The following is a 22,650-nucleotide window of genomic DNA, read 5'->3' as shown; positions in this document are numbered from 1 at the left end:
GGACACTGAGGAAGCCAGGAAGAACAGACAGAAATAATGGAGAATAGAAGACACATTTCTTTTTCATTCATTTATGACACAATTAAAGTAATGATTAAATTAATTTATAAAAGCAGGAGAATATATGCTTTTATCAAACTCTGTGACTGGACTATTAACTCTTACATATGAGAGTTTAAAATGAAATAAAACAAAACAAAAAGCCTCTAGAAATGCTGTCACTGAGATCACTAAGTTTTGCTACTGGTAACAAGTAATAAGATATGGGAAGCCAGGATGTAGAGTTTTCTATTCATGTTATAAATATGCATCCTCCTTCACCCAGCAGAGAAGATAAATTTAAATTCTCAGTTCTTCAATCCAGCTGCATCATTTGGAATTAATTTCCCTGAAGAAAAAGCAAAGGATCAAAAAAGGTTGATCTCTGTTACAGTCACTGAATAAAATTGAACTTGATGCCAAATATTAATAATCCTTGGGCATAACCAATGTTAGCAATAGCAAATTTCTGACTCAAGGCAAAATGTGTTAGCTCTTATAAAAAGGCTTGGATTAAGTTTGCAATCTGATTTGCAGATGAAGCATCTAACACAATTATATTCTGATGAACTCACATGTCAGAAACAGACCATCTTTTCTTTTACCAGATTTTTTTGGTCATGACACCCAGTGTCCATTTTGGAAGAAGATAAGTAAGAGTTTGCACTTCTGTAGCTACTTCTCTCTGAAGACACCAGAATACTTACAGATATTACTTCACTTATTCAAACAAATGAAGAATGGATAATTACACATTGAAATAAAACTGTCCATGGTGTGAAACTCAGAAACAACCCACTAGAATGTAAACAGGTGGGAAGATTATTCTCCAGTGGAAACAGCAATAGCTGTTTGGAAATATAGTTTGGACATACTTACTTTTTTGCAAAGTGGTCAAGACCTCAATTTCATATTTTTCATTAAGATTCACATTCAATAGCTTATTACCCCAAATACTTTCCTGTATCTTTTTGATTTAATGCTAACTAAATACTGAAAGGATGCTCATTGATTAACCAGTACCACTTTCTACAGCATATTTCTTTGTCCATTCAGTAGGTCTGATAAGATTACCATAGAAAGTGGCATAACAAAGTGTTATCATATTGTGAAGTGAAGGGAATAAAATCAAATTAACACCAATTTAATTTTTAATACAAGTGTCCACAATAAATTCTTAAAGTGATTTAGTTCCACTATTTTAATGGCTGATTCAGATTAATTTTCTGGTAATCATATAGATATACTCTTATCCAATAGAGGTTGATTGATAGTCTTCTCACTTCTGGGAAAAGGATTCAATGACAATTTAGAAACAGGGAAAGGTGTTCATTACTAATGTGACAAGTGAAGAAAGTTTGTTTATGTTAAAGCTCTGGAAAGAACTGCTTTTTGTTATTGATAATAAAAAATCCACCAAAACCAGAAATTCTTATTTTATTGTCCAAGCCCATATATTTATGAGGAAAAAAAGTTAAATAAATCACTAGAGAGTGAATAAAGCATTTTGTTTCTATTGAAATACCATTTCTTATTCTAAATTTTATTTTTTTAAAAATATTTTTCCCTACAGAACACTGACATATTTTATTTTCAAAGCCAAACTGAAATGATACAGCTTCCTCAGAATTCTCCTCTTCTCTGAACACAGAAAATTAGTGTGCCAAATATTTGTGTAGAACCTGCAAGTTTGGAAGAAAAACTTTTCAGCCAAAAAAACCCAAGTGTGCAGTTCCAGGTTCTGAAAGAAGTCTCTATAAAAATGAGCAAGGATTTCACCAGTTACCTTTACCTATTTAACTGGATAATTTAACTAAGAAGTGGCAACAAGAGGATTATATCCAGATTACTTTAAACCAATACTAAATTCAACAGTCACGGACAATATAGAAGGAAGTGGATGAATTATCACAAGCTTCTTGAGCTTTGAATAAAAATAAAGGCAGGAACTAAATGTATCAACATGGAAAGCTTTGAAGTATGGTCAAGTCAGACAGCGACCATTTTGCAATTTTAAACAATTTTGATTTCCATTAAGGGCAACTTTCATCTTCTATTTTATCTGCTCTGAAACAAGCTGTTTGTATCACAGTGTCAGACATTGCCCTTTTAGAAATGAAATTTTATCTGTCAGATATTAGTGGAACATTAGTATGTACCCACATTTGCATACCGCATATATACTAACATTCTCAAAATGATTTTGCGAAGAAAATATTTTAGGCCATGTTTAAACAGAACAAAATAAAAATCAGTTTGTATGTATTCTGTGTATAACAGTAATTGATTTTAATGTTATTTCAAAGCACATACATCACTTCCACACACTGCTTCCTTTGGATTTACTGCAAACTCTACCTATCCTCTAACAAACCCAACAAATACAGAATATTGCTACCCAAATGCACATGGATCATAAAATGTGTCTGATGGGTGCAGGTATCATGTGTTGAATGGCTGAATTGACATACTTCCATAAGCTGGTTTGGGTAAATCCTCTTATTCATTGTGTTTTGCTATTAACATCTTTGAGTTTTCTGTCCTCCCAATATTTTGGTTTTAATATTAAGAGACCTGAAGTAATTTAACTACACTTACCTCCAAAAAGACATGATAAAGGGAATAAGATGGAGGTGGAGAAAAAAACAAACCAGGCACCTTTAATTTGTTATTCACCAACATTTCTAGTGAGGTCTTCATTGTATTTCAAAAAGGCAGCACTCTTGCAAGAATGTATAAAAAGACAACTTCAACTTTCTGCTTTCTTAAAATGTTTTTCCAAGGCAGCTGGAGGAAACCAGTAAAGATAGAAATATTATTGTTTTGATTTCAATAAAAGTAACAAATTTCACCTTTCAGGTCAGGTGTTATGGTGTGATAATGCCATTTAGATGCAGGGTCATTTGTAAAGCAACAAGCAGTTTTATAGCCTAAGGAACAGTGGTCCAGTTCTTTAGCCGACATAAATCAGCACAGCTTCACTGAAGAAAATTGAGAAACTCTGATTTACATAAGCTGAAGACATGGTCCTTTATTTCTCAGAACCACATTTTGTAATCTCCTGAGGATACTTTTCAAAATAAATAAATAATTCAGGGCTGTGTTTTTTACCTGGTAAACTCCTCTTGCTTTGTTGAGCTAACACTCGAGCATACCCCTTATGGTAGACAGGCGCTGTTGGCTCACAATTTCACAGCAATATCTACAAATCTTCAGTTTGACTCAAGAATATTATGGAAACCATTTTCCAACCCCAGATCTCTATCATGGAAGAAAATCAAATTGATACTTCACACAAGAATTTCTTCTGAAGAAATTGGCCATTAGATCAGCATCTCATGCTTGCAGAGAACATGAGACTCAAAATCCTACTGTAAGCAGTGTTTGATGAAGATGGAACACTCAGAGTAGGACAAAATCAAAGGACAATAGAAAAGCAGTGTTATAAATAAAACTGGTTTACACTGGTTACCAAGTACATTAATTTAACAATATGAGAATTTTCTATACTAAACAACAGGAAGTATGTGGGAGCCCTTGGTAATTCCCCCCAGGCCCACCTATATCCCATACTTTAAATTAAGGAGAGAGAAAAATACATTGGTTTAAATTTTACAACAATTTTGGCCTGAAGAAAACCACACATTTTCCCCAACACAAATCAGCTGCTTTTAATTCCCCAGACAGCTGGCATGAACACAGCCTCTCCACAGGACACCTGAATTACAAAATTAGCACATTCAGAACTCTAAATCACATTCCATTACTCTAAGCCCTAAGGTCCAACATTACGGAGAACGAGAATAAATTGCAGAACTTCTCCTGAATTAACCCTCTTAGCACACTCTCAAAGTTAAATTGCCCTTTCCTCCCCTTTAAAGAGACACGGAAAGTTAAACACTCCCTCCTGCCCTTTCTCATCTACTCCTCTTCTTGCCAAGTGTCACAGTTTACAGGACATAAATTGAATGTCTTGTCAGAAACTCACATTTGTAAATTAGCTGTTTTGACTCACTTAAGAAATATTCAGGTTAATGTTTATGCCTGGTCCTTCAGACAACACTGACCCATCTACTACTCTTTAGCAACACACTTCATTGAAGTGTGATGGCACGCCTGGCTAAAACAAACCTGTACTGATTGGTTTTTCTTATGTGCAAGCTGCTGCCAACAAAGTAGTAATTCCTTGGAGAAGTGATGTGAGTTTGTGAGACAGTTTTCTTTCACCTTTACAGCACTGACCTGATCTGATTAATGCAAATTTGACAGTTCTTACTATGTTATGATTACGTTATTCTGTTGCAATTAGTATGAATTTTGATGTTCAATATTGTACACTTAAAGACCAGTGTTTTACAAGCTCAGCTTCTAAGCCAATAGATGCAGACAACTAAAAAGATAATCAAAAAGTAACAGCACCCCTTCAAGGAGGAAAAATAGGATCAGAAAAAATGACAGTTGTGTACTTTTGAACAAGCAAAATATTATATTTGAACAAGAACACCATTTTCAAATTTTAGAGATTCTTCTTAACATTAATTACTGAATATCACAACAATGCTAGGATATCACAAACAAATATAAAAATGTGTATATTTACTCAACATATGCATTAACAAAATGCTGCTATGTGGAATTTTTTGCTTTCCCCTGTACACATCAGCAGCTACTGGGTAGTTCTGTGCGTGTCTGTGGCAGCCAAGTTGCCTTCAAGGACTCAGCCCATTCACAAGTTCGAATGTGCCTTGAGCTGAAAGCACAATCAAGATTCACTGGTATTTGAGGGAAGTTTTGTCATTTTTCCATTCCTTGCTTCCAATGACCTCATTTTGCAGTGTGATAGGAAAAGGAATGAGTTGAATCATTACTGGCACACCCAGTACTTGTTGCTTGAAATTACCTCACATCAAAACATGAGCAATATCTGCACAGAAATGACTCTGCTCTTTAATCTGCTCTCTTCCATTTTGATTACACTGAATTTCCATTCATACTTTGTTGACTGTCACACAGAAGATAATTTTTTAATGGTGACATTCATTATTTACCTACCTGAGATGACTCGTGCCATGCTAACCTCAGCCAGTCAATGCTGGCTCTGCTCTGAAGCCAGATAAAGCTATGCATTGCTACTGCACTCTTTCAATGTCTTTAATCACTTAAACCAATTATTTCTGAGAAGTTTTTGACTACACATACATACAATACATCTTTTCCTCTTATTTCTTTTTGCAGATATTAAATTACTATTACATGGGATGCCAGAAATCCATGACAGCTATGGCAATGAGTACTGTACCTTGTGGAAAGTTTCAGTGCTTGGAGAATGAGGATAAGCAATGGCCCAGTATATATTAACAAAGCCTTCTTGGATCCATCTTTTCAAAATGCTTTTTATAAGCAAATAACCTGTGTAGTTTAAATTCTGTTTTAAATAGTAGATGTAAACCTTGTGATAAACAAACTGAAACAAATTGGTGCTGCCAAGAAAAAACCCTGGCAGCTAATATGGGAATTTTGATCTTTTCTAAGATTGGCAAGGGAGTTGCAATAGTTAGTGGAGTAATTTGTTTATAGATGTCTGATTTGAGGAACCAACTCTTGGATAAATTCAGCCTGCTCTGAAGGGACTCCTGCTTAGGCTATGAGTTCCAGCTACATTTTACAATGCAGGGCGACTGCCAGGACCCTTGTCTTGCACTAGTTCAAGAAAGCAAGACATCAGGCTCTAGAAATCAAAGTTTACTGAGACAGGGACTTTTGCAGGTAGGCAGCATGTGCATAGAGGCCCACTGTACTTCAACAGCAGATGGAACAGGCTGTATAGGCACAGCCATTTAGCTACCAGCACTCAGAAACCAGTCACTTAAAAGGACAGCCACAGACAGCCACAAAGGTTTATGTATCTCACATAGTTGGGGAAAAGTAGAAGATCCATGACTGCTTCTACATTGTTGGACATGCCATGTGGCGTGCTTAGAGGGAATACCGTTTTGCTTAAGGGTCTTCTGTTACCTTTTGGAACAGGTTTATGGATGAGCCCCACATCTACTTTTCCCTGCTAAGGGAGCTAGATGAATTTCGTTGGGCTCATGCCACATTGTAATCAAGAGGTATGTAATGCATATGTAAACTGTGCATGAGAGGGTTAAAAAAGAAGGCATCTTTATTATTGAGAAAACACATTTTAGCAGAGAAAAGAAAAAAAAGATGGTGGAACAGTTGCACGAGGAAGGTAGTCAACTGCCCTCCCCCGCAGTGATGTTTAAGGAAAATAGCTGCTACTGGGTATTCATTTTTAGAATAGATGAATTAAACGTGCTGTCATTTGGGTTGTTTTTCGCAGTGAAAAGTAAAGGCATAGAACAACTATGCCTTTACTTACAGACTTAGTTTACTAAACCAGACCTCGTTTAAATATGTACATTGCTGGGTATTCCAAGAAAGGATTCATAGATTTCAAAGAACTTAGTGGAAAGTAATAACAACTAAAGAGAACAATCTGCAATAAATGGAACAAATAGAAAATAATGAAAGCAAAATGGATTCAGTCTAATCTACGGAAACTAAACTCTTAGCTGAGTACATGATAACAGAAATAATTAAAATTACTGATTGTATGGGGGACAAGAAAATAGCAATGAAGAATACTGATCTGAAGGATAGGAGAAACAGATGTTTTTGCAAATATTGTGTGTTTTAGGCTCAGTGAGAGTACAAAAGCGGCAGCATATTTGAGTATAAATTATCTATTGTAAGCAGTGTTTCCAGTTTTTTCTATGGCTTTTGCTGTCCTGTTAGTCAATTTAGTGAGAAATCTATCCTTGGGCATACTTTTTGCCTTCACTGTCACAGTGCATCAATTATACTTCACACTGTACAGTGACACTGGCTTGTGACATTGTTTTATGCCATATTCTGTTATCATTTATAAAAAAATTCCTATAAAACACATTTTAGAGAAAAAAAACTACTTTAACACCTTTAACTATGAGTTCTCATTCATCATGAATTTTAATGTCCTGTATTAGTCACTGCTAAGGATAATGTTAGGTTATAGAACTCCAACGTCTTATTCCTCCACTTTGCACAGATTCAATCACTGTATCTTCAAAGTCCACAGTGTGTGTCAGCTCATGTTCAAGAAGCTAGCAGTGATAGAGAATTGAGATGCGCTGCCTTTTTGCATTCTTTATCAGCTTTGCCTGGGAGAAAGAATATCCTTTACTGCAGTCCAGTAGCTGTAAAAACACAATAGAGTATTCAGTAAGAATCTAACTAACATTATTTATGAACAAATAATTCCAAGAATAACTACAAGAAGACAGTGTTCAGCAGGAAGGCTGAGTCAGAAAGCTTGAGTCGCGTAAGTGATTCTGCCATCTACTGTTCTACTGATACCTTCTCTTTCTGTGTTAGCTTCCTGACATCTGGATGAGTATGGGGGAAATTACTCTGAAGATATATGTTGTGACAGATCATTATTGCCATCAGTATATGACTTAGGTACACTGCAAAACAACTTTTTTGTCAGCTGAAGTGTACTTTACCCCTGCAAGCTGTCTTTGCAATCCATCTCTTATTCTCTACTGTTTGGAGGGAAAAGTACTTTCTTACTCCTAAAATATAATCAAATAAGGTATTGGCAAAACATTACCTAATCCGTGCCTCTTTACTCTGGGGGAAGCATGGATGAATTCATTTATCATAGTATAAATCATGATTTTCTGAGAACTGCATTTACATGGAAATGGTTAGCAGAAAAACCTCCCCCATTACAATGTAGAAATTCCATTCTCTGCAATCTAAAAAGCTGAAGGGATGTCCCTTTCTCTCCAGAGAAAGACATAAATTTGCCTGGGATGTGATTTTAACTGGATTCTAATTTGGTAACACATAGATCCCTAACATTAATAAATATCAGCAAACAGCTATGAAGATGATTGATGGACTTGAGCATATGCTATATGAAAAGATGCTGAGAGTTGGGACCGTTCAGCCTGGAGGGGGATCTGACCAAAGTGTATAAATACCTGATGGGAGGGAATAAAGAAGTTGTAGTCAGACTCTTCTTAGCGGTGCCAATGACAGGACAAGAGGTGATAAGGTGATAGGCATGAACAGAAATACTGGAAATTCTATTCAAACATAAGAAACCCTTTTTTTTTTTTTTTTTTTTTTTTTTCCTGTGCAGGTGATCAAATGTAGGAACAGGTTGCCCAGAAAGGGTTAGGAGTCTCCGTCCATGCAGATATTAAAATTCCAACTTACCATGTCCTGAGCAACCTGCTCTAGCTTTGGGCAGGTATTTGCACTAGATAATCTGCAGAGGTCCTTGCTCACCTCAACTTTTCTGTGGTTTTTATTTTTTAAAGCCTCCCAGAAATTTCCTAGTTGAAAAAAAATTAGTTTTATTACATATATAAACTTTCCTGATGCTTGATGATTTTTACCCTAACCAGGTTCTCAAATTCATAATGAGACGGAGAGAGCACATTAATATCCCTTTCTTAGAGATAATAACATCTCCTAAGAGAACAGATTTACCAAATACTATTTGGGTATACCAACTCTGTTCAGTGAAAAGACACACAAATTCTGGGGATGGAGATGATGAATTTTGCTGATGATACATAAATAGATGGATTGTCTTTTATAATATGAAACCAGGAAGAAAAATCCACATTAATTGATTCTTCCATTGCCAGAGAACTCTTGAGTTGTCTTGAGTGAACAACTCCGAGATCTGCTGTGATCTGCTCAGAGACATAGGATGGAAAGTTTCTTCTTCTTTCCCACAAGACAAGAGAGAATGAGAGTGAGAGACAGACTGAAAGACAAGGTGTCAAAATCCCACAAAATTTGCTATCACAAGAACTGGAGATAACTGAACAGTCTGAAACCTGACACCCTAATGTGTCAGCTTCTATAGGATGTGTTACAGAGTGAGCTTGCAGAAAGCTGTGTATCCTATTGTTTTAAAACACTGCAACAGTAGCAGCAAGATAATTCATCACATTTACATAAAGCATCAAAAGCAAGCAATGGTACTGGGAAAAATATATTAGTCTAGTGTATATGGAAAACAACTGGTTGTTGGTGCAATGGGGATACTGTGAGCAAGACCATACAGATTCCCTAACAAGAACAGGCATAAGAGATACTTTCTTTCAGAACCTGACCTTGGTCAGCATCTAGTTGCATCAGATGGAGTCAAGATCTGCAAATAAAACAGTTTATTTTTCTCTGTTTTTGCAAACTAGTCTAAGGTCCTTGGATAAGTCCGCTGTACTTGCATATGTTGAGCACCAGTGTGAGAATATTCTTCAATGCAGTACTGAAGTTTGACCCTGGCTGTCTCCTTTGTACTGTGCCATAAGTGGCAAGAGAATGAAGAGCTATTTTAACAGGACAGCTGGAGATTTCTTTGATGTAGACAGTGCTGTGCCGCCCACAGTCATTGGGAACATTACAGGGTGGGCCCGAAAGAAAGGCTTTGGGTAGGTGCAGGGTGAACTGTGCTGGTATAGCACAGTACACTCAGAAAGATCTCTGCCATGCAGCATACTTTAAAAGATCCCTTAAATTCCCTACGTATTTCAGAGATCATCTTCATCTGAAGCAAGAGTCTCAGAGAAAGTCAGCATGAAGTTAATTTTTTTCCTTTTTTGACTATACACTTAATACATTATGGCTAGATCATTGTCATGTGTTTGCATGAGCTTTCTATGCAGGTACTGTGCAAGATAATTAATGGACAATACTAATTGTATTGTTAGGAAACCTGGAGTACCCCAGATATTTAAAACAGTCATATATGTCATTTGATAACATATTCAAATGAAGTGATTTTTTTTTCATATTTTATAAAGGTAAAACAGAACAAATCCTTCACAACTGTTGTTTAACACAATGTATGACTGTATTTTAGCCACAAGAAACACTGGAAAGAGCTAGTGGTAAAAATCTCCTCCAAGCTTTTTTATTTCAGCTAAACTTTAAGGCAGGATTCCTCTTCTTTCCTTTTCAGCAAATGAGTCCCATAAGACTATTGGGTAAAACAGTTCAACCAGAACGATGCAATAGGCAGGATGTTTGCAGGCATAGGCTCAATATGACTACATTGTTCTTTATTTATAAACATGTCACCTTTCACTGGCAGAGATTCACACATTTTTGACGATGAGAGCTGCTCTTTCCTTGGCAAAGTAACACAAACTTGTTACACCAACATCACAAGATTTCAAAGAATAGAACCATCTTTGCATGACTTAAAGCTCTTATTCAGAGATAGGGCAGACTGAAGAGATAAAGTAAGGAAAAACTTTCCAGAAATACAGGAAACTAACTGCAAAAGATATGGATTTAGAAGGAGATGGGAAATGTATATTTTTTGTGGTGTATTGTCTTATTTTGGAAAGAGTCAGAATTCTCTTGTGGGTTTGTCTATACTTCAAATTATTTTGATGTATACTTGTATGCTTAAAATAATTTCTCCTCCCTGTTATTGTGCTGTCACATTAATAGATTCATGTGTCACTTTATTTTCATTACAATTTCTGTCAGGAACATGAAAAACTCAAATGTCTTAGTAATTTGTAAACTACCACAACATATTCTCTTTGGCCTGACCTTGTCATTATTGTATAACTTAATTGGCCAGCTATTACACTTCTTTTCCTTTTCATAGTCTTATTATAGGGGAAAATGAGAAGACACTTGTCATTGACCAGTCAATCAAAAATACACACCATTTAGAGATGAAAATAACAACCTCTCAATTAATTTCATAGAATTAACACTCATTATGATAGAAGTCTCCTGAGATAAATACTGAGATCAGGACTAATGAGCAGACATTTAGCCATTCCTCTGACAAAGCCTGTAATAAAATTAGGAAATAGAACAGTTTAATTCAATCACAAAACTGCAGTTCCATATTTTCCCCCTCAGACTAAAAGATATTTAAGAGACCCCCATTTTTCTCTGTAGAAAGAGTCAGAGTACATTGCGTTTTTCCAGTTCTGTTGCTTGAAGTATAAATCTGGCTGTAATTTCAAAAAATGTCTTTCCCAAAATACTTGATGACATTTTCACATTTTGGACTACCTCTCTGATGAGAAGCATCATCATTTCACTATTATGCTATTATTTCTTACAGTGATTTTAGTTTTTCTCACACAATTTCTATCTTTGGATGAAGTAATTTTAAACTTGCCAAGGAAAGGACAGTCTGTTTTTTTTTAACTAGTGCCCATAGGGTTCACAACAAGATACTCCAGGTTCTATCACAACAGTAACAACAATATAAAAGGAATAAATAAGGAGAATAGATATGACAGAAACCTGTGCTCCAGAATTGACCATAAATTAGCAAGATCTGGGAAGGACAAAACCACTGGGGAAGGCTGCTTTATTATTACTATGGGAAAATCAGACACTGTTCATTTAGTACCTGATTTAAGGTAACACGTTTCAAAGTCAAAAATTGTTCAATACAAAAGCTTTTTATTTCCATGAAAAGAAGCACTGTTATCACAGAATCAGTGGTTATAACAAAAAAAAGCATAGTCAGATATAGATATGAATATTTGTTGGTCCAGTAACCTGGAGAAATGTTTAAAATGAAGCATTCTGGTTCATTATATAAAGGCTGCATCTAATTTAAAATTAATGGTTAAAACTGATTATACGTTACTGTCATTTAGTTAACTTTTTCCCTAGTAACTTTAACTGAGACAGCTTTCTCTCCTGCCCTGTAAAAAACTCCATCCAGAGATCCTTCCCAAGATATTCAGTGACACTTCATCTACCTTTCTCTGGTCTTCACAGGCTACCTCTGCAGAAAGCCATAAACAAGAAAGAGGAAATGGATACGGTTTTGAAAGAAGTCAGCTGACCATGCCAATTGCCTGATGGACACCAGATTAGAGGATCCAGGACAGGGAAACAGTGATCAGGTAGAAATTACCTTTCTTTCCCTTTCTTTTTTATTTCAGGTCAAAAAAAACAGATTTGAAATGAGAGCGTGGCCTTTGGAAAATAAGCACCTAAACCTTTCTGTCATATGCTACAGTAGTTCAAGATTATTAGGTTGCACATTATTTTCTTTCTTAGTCGAACGAAACAACTTACTGCTTGACAAATAAGCACATAATGCAAAATGCCAACTTACAGATTGGTATCATTAAAGAGAGAGCACGATTTTATTGGCGAGGGACCATATTTCGCCTACATTGCAGATTCAGGGCAGAAAGCTTTGTTTATACAGGATATGTGACCCATTACATCTGGTATACTAGAAAGAAACTACAGATATGGTCAAATAGGACTGAAATGGAAGTCTAAGTATTTGGATTGTCATGCCCATACCACAAATAAAACTGATTCTTCACAGGCGTGTCAGAATTGGGAATTGATTTGTTATAATAGATGCATAACAGAAAAATTGAAAAACATTTTACACAGAAAAAGTTTTTAATATCTTGAAATGCACAAGTCTCCAGTGCTCTGCATCTAGAAGTCTTAAATAATTAACCAATTTTTATTATGGTATTGAGGACACACACCAAAATTAAAATTTCATTGATTAAATTTATTAAGGTTGCATTCCAGAAATCTAACAATAATTTAATGGGAAGATAGGGAAAATCTGCCTTTAATATAGAAGTTCCATAGCCATTTTGAAGATTGTAATCAAAGTCTGGGAGGAGGAAGATTAAGCTGTGTCCTGAGTGTTGTCTCTTCCATTGTATTAGTGTAATATGGTTCTAATGTAGAAAATGCAGTCTACATTTAAATTATTCATGCTCTTTTTCATTAGAAAACCAAAAAGTCAATTTAAAAACTTGGTAAAATTTTTGTGAAAGCTAGAGCCCTACAACAACTTTGACTCTGTGTTCCAAGGTAACAATCTTTTCCTCATCATTCTTTTTTGTCAGTAAAAACAAATGTTAAAATTTACATCTTTCAGGAGTGATGAGGCCCTGTAAACAAACATAAGTATGCATAGCACTGTTCCAGGTTGGATGTCTGTCACTCAAACCACTGTCATGCCGCAAGCTACCCTGATACAATCAGAAGGGAAAATGGAGTTAGTTAGATGGGTTTACGGGATGATTTCTGCATGAGTGACAGATGTTTGTGCTCTAGCAACATTATGTTTTATTATAGAACAATTGCTTCTAATAGCTTTTATGTTTATGTTCAACATGTTGCAAATTCACCTTCCTATCTTTAAAAAAAAAAGAAAAAGAAGAGAGAAATATTACAAATTGGTCCCTCCCATCCCCTAAATAAAAGCATTTTTTTCAATAGAAAGTAATTTGGGCAGCTGGTGAACTGTGGAGCTCACCAAGCTATGAGTTCTCAAACACACACAAACTGTGTCTTCATGGTTCAAGGAAGAACTGACATTACGCCCGAAAGGATTATCAATCACTGCCTGCACAATATCATCTGTTGTAAATTCGAAGCCTGATTAATAATAGTGATTCAAGCATGGTCCTTGAAAATTGTGATCTTTATTGACTAACTGGACTGGTGACTTTCTCTTTTCATGTTGTTTGCACTCAATTTGTGCTGCTTCCAGTAACTGATACTGTATATTACTATTTCTGTTATGATTGTTTTCCACATTATATAAAGTCAATACTGAAGTGTCAGGTGAAGCAGGTAAATTTTTCATCAATTGTGTATAAGACTTGTTGCCTTACTTTTGATTTTCTCTCTCATTCATCAGCAACTGTACTGCACCTCTGTTTTCTTCTCTTGTCATTGTGGGAATATCTAGAAAACAAAGGGAATACCTAACCTTGCTGGTTAAAACAGCCTTTGAAGTTTACGTTTCCACAATTCCATATTTTTCCTAAAGTATAGAATAAATATTTTTAGAGGCGTTTTATTTTAAAAAAAGGAATAGTTTCAGAAATCTTGATTTCCATATTAGCATACTGTGCTGGTTTGGACTAGGCTAGAGTTAATTTTCTTCACTGTAGCTAATATGTGGCTATGGTTTGGATTTGTGTGGGAAATAGTGTTGATAACACAGGGATGTTTTAGTTATTGCTGAGCAGTGCTGAGGCCTTTGCTGCTTCTCACCTCACCCCACCAGGGAGTGGCTGGGGGTGCACGAGGAGCTGGGAGGGGACACAGCCGGGTCAGCTGACCCCAACTGACCCCAGGGATGTCTCGCACCATATGGCGTCATGCTCAGCGTATACAGCTGGGGGAAGGAGAAGAAGGGGGGACGTTCGGAGTGATGGCATTTTGTCTTCCCAAGTAACTGTTACGTGTGATGGAGCCCGGCTTCCCCGGGGATAGCTGAGCACCTGCCTGACGAGGGGAAGTGGTGAATTAATTCCTTGTTTTGCTTTGCTTTACTTAAATGGTCTTTATCTCAATGCATGAGTTCTCACTTTTACCCTTCTGATTCTCTCCCCCATCCCAGCTGAGGGGAGTGAGTGAATGGCTGGGTGGGGCTTAGTTCTGGGCTAGGGTTAAACCACAACACATATACATATCAATTATTTTTAACATGACTCCAATTACATTGAACTTTGTATATTTTTCAAGTAATAAGATCAAGCTATGGCTGAAGAAAGGGACTTTGGTTTCCTATCCCTCAATCACTCATTACATTTTAAGAGCTCTTTGAAAAGGAGTAAGCCCAACTTAACCTGTTTGCAGTGTTTGTTGTTTTTCACCTGGTAAGTTCTGGTTTTACCTCCATCTTCATCCTATCCCATCTTGACTGGCATGGATGAACTAGAGCTTGTGTGTCCACAGGATTCCCAACAACTGTATTTCACAAATCTGGCAGATATGATCCTTTGCTCCTGAGGTAATATATTAAAAGTGTTTTAACCTGTGAAGGAAGTCATACACTCTGCAAAACCTCCTGTAATTATGAAAAGTTCAAGCCTATTTGTTAGATAGCAAGCAATAGTAAATCCATCCTGTAGGTACACTTTCCTCTCTAGATCAGCTTCACAGTAGCCCAACTGTGGGAGCTTCATTTTTTGATGTGCTTCCCATCTTAAAAAGAGAGTATTAGTTGAGACTTATTTGACACTATATTCACACCACATTTTTTAAGTTATCAGCATAACATATCAGCAAAACCTTGCAGAGCAAAAAACCCTCAAACCAATTACTCAACCAAAAAAATCCCAAACCAAGCCTCATCTATTTTAGCATCATAATAATTAAATTAGTATTGACGCATTTGGAACATTATGGTAACTAGATATATTGAATGACAATAAGCACCAGTCACTTGAAAATCTTTAGAAAGGATGACCTTGCGGCAAGGTGTGTATCCCAAAAGAAATAAAACAGATAGTGGAGAAGAAGACAAAAGCCCATGTAATTTTTTGCTGGAAGGTTAATGATGAGTGTCCATGAATGGCTATTATGAACATAAAATTGATTTAGTACAGATCATCTCTGTTATATTCAATTGCTACATATTTTCTTACTTGTAAAAACAGAAAGTCTCAAACTTCATTACCATTATTTGCAAAGGAGATTTGCTCTTTTTTTTAGTTAGACATGTTATTTATTGCTTAGGTGGTCTGAAAATGGAGACTGCTGGGAAGCAATGTCCTCGCAATTGAGAGTACAATGTAATGGCCTCAATTTTTCAAGTGTTGTTGCTTTCTGCATGGCCTGTGGTACTGCAAGGTAGAATCATCTGGATTCTGTGCATGGCATCAGCATCACAAAGCTGCCCTACCCCTGATATCCGGCTGGATATCCCCCAGCACACATATCCTATCCTGAAGCTCCATCCTGGCATCCTATTTCTGCCTACCTCCAGCCTTGACAGTACATATCCCAAAAGCGCCAAGGCTGGTGTTACAATGGATTAACTTTGGTAATATATTCATTTCTATATTGAAATAGAAAAGAAATATCTAAAACTATACAATATCTCTATTACTGTCCTCCTCTAACCTAATCATATCAAACTCAGCATACCAAAATTTTAGAAACATGGTTGTAGACTAAAACACCTGTCAGTTTTCAGATGATGTTTTATAGCTTAGTGTTAAAAAATTGACACTCCAGTAATCAAAGGGGAAAGACTTTTATCAGAAGGTCACTGCAAAGGCACACATGGTACAAGACTGCATAACAGAACTCTGTAATTATTTAAGAAATACAGTTGAGGCATCTCTACCCACTGGGGACTCAGTTGTGGGCAGACATTCCCAATATCTCAAGCTCCTCTGTGAGGCAATGAAATAAAGAGGAAAGAATAAAGAATGCTGAGTCCTTAATTTTTTTTTTGTGGAATATACTGGGAGGACAGAGAGGAGCCCCAGGGATGTCTGGAAACTCCAGCAACTCTTTTAAAAGCTCCAACAGAGTATTTTGCTCTTTCAAAAATTCAGATCCATTCCCAGGAGACTAAAGGGAGGACGTATTCCTTGGAAGAACATTCTCTTCATCAGCAGGAACCACTTGCACTGGAAAAACAGCAAAGTGAAATGCAGACCAAGACACTTTATGAGAAAGAACATTCAACGGGCTGAAATTGTTAAAGACACATTCTCAAGAGTGGTACTTAAGAGCAGCTGATGCCTAGAAGTAAAAAAGTGAAGAAACCTCAATAAGGGAACAGGATCATTTCTAGAAAAATAAAATCTGCTGGAAACTATTCCCGGAAGTGTGGTATTTTGAGCAAAGTACTAAACTCTGTGGTGAATCTGTAACATCAGTGATTTAGTCTATGAATCTTTGTCCCGTTGAGGTCAGCAGGGGATTTCCGCTGTGTTCAACAGGCTTTGCTTTGCACCCTCGTGGAATGGAAAATTCAGAGCGTGATTTGTAGCCTAAGGTATGTAGTCAGGGGAGGAAAAACACTGCATGCAACAAATCAACCCACAACCAGGCCAGCTGCCACAGAACGAAAAGATATAGCCAGAGTGGCAGCAGGCAAAATACCAGGCATCTATGGACAGACCAGCAGGTGGGCAACATCCCGGCAGAGTTATTGCCAATGGCTGCCCAAGGAGCACCAGCCAACATCACAGACCTCCAGAAGCAGAGCAGCAGTCATGGGTAAATGAACAAACTAATGCACTTTAATGCAAGTAGCCACATGCTAGTTAGCGTGACAAATCAAGGGAGTCGGGGTCTATTCTGGCAAGATAAAGGTTGAGGATGACTGGACCTGATCTGCTCCAAGTAGCATCCTGGGTAGTACACTCAAGGTCAGGGTATTTTAAGTCCATACCAGACTGGCTTAACAAAGCCATTTCTTCTACCCCTTTCTGAAATGTCAGTGGTTAGGTTGGCACAGCACAAAAGTTCCCAGTCCAGTATTGCCACTTGGCTGCTTTTAATTCAAGGCAGCCGCTTGTATCTGCTGCTCAAGGAGAAACGTAGAGTCCCTGTTACAACCAGGGTAAGGATGTCTGGAGGCTGCAGGGTGGTTTGACTGGACACGATGTGACAAGAGCTCAGTACAGCTCTCCCACTCTCTGGTTTATCCAGGGATATCTCTCCCTCCCCACTGCTCCTTCAGGAAGCCCTGACCTCCCTGCTGGGCTCATCTCCTACCAGTCCCACACCACCACCACCACCATCAGATGGCACCAGTACTAGCTTTTGATAGGAATATATAGCAGAGGGAGCTATATTTGTCACAGTGAAAGAAATTCACTGCTATGTAGACAGTACCAGCAATATCATTAAAAAATACCGACAGGGACATTACATCTATCCACAGGCCTTGCTCACAGCGACAGGTTTAAATGGGACTGAAGTGACACCCCACCTGATCGTTCAGAGCTTTACTGGAGCACACATGGGCAGCTTTCTTTTCTATTGCTATTTGTGCCATGTGGGGAGCTATCATTGCCCATATTTCTGTGCAGGTCTAATTTATTTAGGTTATGCAGTAGGAAATATTCAGCTTGGCAATTGTAATATGTAGTCCCCTACAGTCCATGCTATTCATTTTTTTTTTCTAACTGGCTGGTGTTGCCCTCCTGCTGTATTAGCCTGATACTGCCTTCCTGCTGCTCTGTCCACCTGCTTCAAATTTATTTCCAAAATGCATCACTAATGTAGAATCTTCTCCCTGAAGGGAAAGAAGTTCATAGGTTTATTACTCTTGATGTATTCTTAGATTCCTGCTGCACTAAGATTTGACTCCTGACTATGCATCTTTTTCTTCTTCTATTTCTAAACTGAAGATAAAAATCCCCTTGCCAAAGGAAGATACCTTACTGGAAGATACTTTAATCCAAACCCTGAAATAAGCACATATGGACATGAGTCACATGCTATTACAAGTTATGTTGTAGTATTTGTTTCTTTTCAAAACAAGAAGCAATTGAAAAGTATACCATGTCTTATTTTGAAGTAGATTCCAAAGTAGACTAACATTCAGAACACATAAGATTACTTCCCTTTTTCCCCTTCTAGAGAACACTCATAAAGTTAACAGAGAATGATAACCTCCCTATAAAATATTTAAATTATCCCATAGAATAAAAGAGAGGATAATATCCCTGTTAGAGAAGTCCATTGAATGGTTTAAACAATTTGTAGACAGGAATTACATCTTTATTAAACCTTACACAGGAATTTCTATACAATCTTATTGGTTTCAGCCTCGTTAAATAGTCTCATATTGAAGAGTGACATATAAACATCTTCGACTATGCAGATCTGCTTTCACAGATTACAGAATTAAATTTGTTGCTACCTTCTCTTTTCTTCTTTTAACCTAAATTATTATATAGCATTTTGCATGGATTTGATCTTATGGATTTGCTGAGAAAACAATTCCTTACTGTGTCAAAATTACCATTTTTCCTACTAATACATGTCTGTGTGTACACAGATGACGGAGGGAAAGTTTCCTATTTTCAAATGTAATTGAATAAGCTTTTACTGGAAAATTAAGGATTTCTGGAGAGAATTTGGCAGAACAGATGTATGCTTTCCCCAAATGAAAAACATGCATCTGTTTCCTAGAAATCTAAACAACAACAGCAAAGCAGGCATACAAACAAGTTGTAGTTTTTTTCTTTTTTCCTACAGATGGTTCTTATTTTTATACAAATGGGGAAAAAAAAAAAAAGCCACAGTGGAAGTTTCTAAATGAAGCAATGAAGTGCATTCTTATCAATGAAATTTAAATGGTCTCCAGGATGAAATTTTGTTTTCTACCAATCTGCCCAATTGTACCTGAAAACCATACAAAAGCCTTCCTTATTAAAATGCTGCCTTTCAGCCTCCCTGCTTCCATTTAGTCACAGTCTGATCTCCCTATCAATTCATTTTTTCCATTTCTGTTACCTGTGGATCATTTTGCCTTGCTCCTATAATATGGATTTAGAGTTTGCGGTCAGGAACTGATATGATCCAGAGCAAACCCTTTTGATTAGATATTCCTGTTCCATGCTCAGAGCTGACAGGAAGGATACGCTTTTTAATGTCATGAACAGCATTTTCCCCATCCCTGTAATCATGCTTAGCAGCCACTAAAGAATGAATTGATAGAAAAGAGTTGCCCAGAGTATCAAAAATCCCCCATCCGGTATGGCAAAATATCTTAATGTAATTAAGTTTTAGAATTAATTTCCTAATCCTTATATTTTTCACTTGTCCATTTGAGAGATGGGTCTCTAATTAAATTTTGCTTTGGTCACTGTAATGAAAACAATATCATCTAGAAGTCCAGACACAGTCAGCCTGTGTGGGTAGCAGTGATAAGGCTGGGTAATTGCAGGATTAATAACTGGCTTTTTATTGTGTCTGAAAGCAATGTAACAGTATATAGACTGAGTAACTTGAAAACATAACCACAATGTACAATATTGCTACCCTGATCACCTTTTCCTTTCACTTTTTTTTTTTTTTCCCCCCAAGCGTGGGAACAATTGGACCACAGAGGTATGATTGTTCCTAGGTCATAATCTCCTCTAGGTTTTCCAGAAAGAAAGCAATGATGCTCAGCTTGCTGTGGAATCTCCTAGCTCCTCCATGGGACCTGTGGGGAATTTGGCACTGACTGCAGAACATCCTGGCTCTGTCTGCTGCCCCGCTCCCTACCCCACCTCCTCCTGGGCACTGTTGCCACAAAAGCTTTGTTTTCATGCCTTCTGCAAAAAGCATTACTTTCATTGCCATCTTCCTCATGAAATCAGAGCTCTTTTCTGTCTCCTGCATGGGCTTTTCAGTGGCTATGCCACATACGTTGCCCAACCCAAAGAATTTAATCATAATATATTCCACGCAGAACTACACTGAAAGGGATAATGTCAGGATTTGGCTTAATCACCCTGATGAAAAGGAAATCAAATATATATATTTTTACCTAAGTAGTAGTACTTTGGTAGAACAGACCAAATTGGCATCAATATAGAATTCATATGGATTCATGAATTTGCTAAGAAAATGAGTTCTGTAGAACTATAAATGCACTTAAAATCATTGTTTGGCTTCCTTCCAAATCATGTTTAGCTCATTCACCCCTCCACATGACCTTGAATTTTCTTCTCAACTCCCCCTGCAACCATTCCCTGCGTTAGGACACACTGTATATCCTTCTTGCAGACCTTTAAGGTCAGTCTGAGAGAAATTAACACCAATGTTTTTTATTTAACCTTCAACCCAGATTTTTACTCATCTCTTTTTAAGAGTACTTTAGTCAATATATGTCCAACATGAATATATACCTAACTCCGGCCAGATCCAGAAATTATGTGTCTCATTCAGTATATTGAGTTCAACTGAGTTTAAAGACTTAGATCTCTTTAGGACATGATTTCTGTGACATTTTTGACTGGCAACTGAAAATTTTAAAATGTTGGACAACATAAAAGCTACAGAACTTTTGTGTGTTATACCATTTTAGATATGGGGAAGCATAGCCATTTCTTCCATATACATTAGCCCTGTACACTTGCTGTAGATTAAATTGAGTTCAAACAGACTGATATCTTTTTAGGTGGATGTTTGTTAAATTCTGAGCAGAATTAATTTTAGCAGAGACACAGAGTACTAATATTATACCTCTTCAATGTGACTTTTTGTATTTAATAAAAGTGAACCTCTTAAATACAAAACTCTGACAGACATGCCATGAGAGATGGTTTGAGGCAATGTTTAAAATAATTTTTCCGTTTTACAGATTTTATATTTTCATGAAAAAAGATCAAAAATACATCCGAATTCTAGCAAATAATTCCCTCATTCAAAACGGAAAATCGTAAATGTCAACTTGTTAGTTTTTGACAGTTCTAAGGCATTACTGCTCTTCTGAATGAGAACAGATAAATACTGGAATCTGTTGAAGGAACATCCAGTAATTTATGAGTGATGCATTTTAATTGTAGAACACATGATGGGTTGGCAAGTGTAAGAGGCAGAAATGTGTATGTGAGTTTTTGTGTCTATGCAAGCCCATAAACACAACTGATAAAGGAAAAGCAGAGTCCTTTCTGTTCTCATATAACACAAGATCCAAATGCTTTATTGAGAGATGTTACTTGGAACAAACTGCTTAGCCTGAAACCTCCAAAAAAAATACAAACTCTAGTGAAGAAATAGCACTATATATCTCCATGACTCAGAACAGTGCAGTTGGGTCTGCTCAACACTGTGCCATGGAAATAACAGCAAAGGAGTCTTCTGTTGGAGCATGGCAATAGTTACTTTGTGAGAACACTGAAAGTTTGACTAATTTCTATGGCTAATCTCTGTCCTGACATCATACACTGTTGTTCCACCCCATACCCATCTGCAGTGAAATAAGATTATAGAAAAGAATCAGAAGAGACATGTGAGCACCAAGGCCTGAAACTGTTTCCTAGTTATGGAAGATTTTACCACGCTTATTAATCTTTAAACCCTTAAGCAACCTTTTTATTTTCCCTTTTAAAAACTCTGAAGTCAGTCAGGCTGCACAACAGCGAGGTTGTATGCTGGCAGAAAATATGCATCTAAAATTCTTTTGTTATCCAAACACAAACACACACACACTGCAGCACACTGAATTTTTGCGGTTTTATATTTTTTAAGCTCCAGCTCACAAATACCATATATGACGTGCATGGACTAGAAAAAGTACTGCAGCATCTCAGCTTCTCTACACAGGGAGAGAAACATCTTTTCGCCACTCCTGCAAGAATGACATGATAGCTTGCTTATATTTCCTACCTTAGCAGTCCAGCTGTGAGATCTGTAAAGCAACCGCTGAATGTCTCTCCTCTTTTTCTTTAGGGCTGTCACAATGGGCAGCTTTCTCTGCGTTACCCATATGCCAGCAGTCTTTTTAAAAGCCACTCTTGCTTGCTCAGCTGCTGATCTTTGCAACAGACAGTAAGCTGATTTCAGAACTGCTCTGATTTCCATAGCTTTCAGTGAGAGCAGAAGAAAGTTCTCTTTCCCCCCTTCCCCCCCGCCCCTCCTCCCTCCATTAAAAGTACTTGGCAGAAGCAACAGACAAGTTTTTGAACTCCTATCAACAGTTCTTGGAACTAATACTAGTGCTGATCAAATTCTCCCAATTAAAACTGACAGTGTGAAGCAGTCTAACATTTTGCTGCAAAATGATTTTGTAAAAAGGATGGAAGATGAGTAAATGTT

General features: G+C 37.1%; 1 protein-coding gene across 3 annotated transcripts in view; it reads right to left on the bottom strand.

Moving 5' to 3' along the window:
• ADGRL4 (adhesion G protein-coupled receptor L4) overlaps window positions 1–22,385 on the bottom strand; it is a 135,329-nt gene extending 112,944 nt beyond the window's left edge. For all 3 annotated transcript variants that reach the window (XM_033000722.2, XM_033000725.2, XM_033000727.2), the window contains exon 1: window positions 22,222–22,385. The gene's annotated coding sequence lies outside the window, so the exon portion shown is untranslated. The remainder of the gene's footprint in view (window positions 1–22,221) is intronic.
• Between the last annotated feature and the right edge of the window lie 265 nt (window positions 22,386–22,650).

This window comes from Tyto alba, unplaced genomic scaffold, assembly GCF_018691265.1.
Source record: "Tyto alba isolate M040663 unplaced genomic scaffold, T.alba_DEE_v4.0 Super-Scaffold_1000006, whole genome shotgun sequence".
Lineage (NCBI taxonomy): Eukaryota > Metazoa > Chordata > Aves > Strigiformes > Tytonidae > Tyto > Tyto alba.
This window is presented reverse-complemented; position numbering and strand designations above follow the sequence as displayed.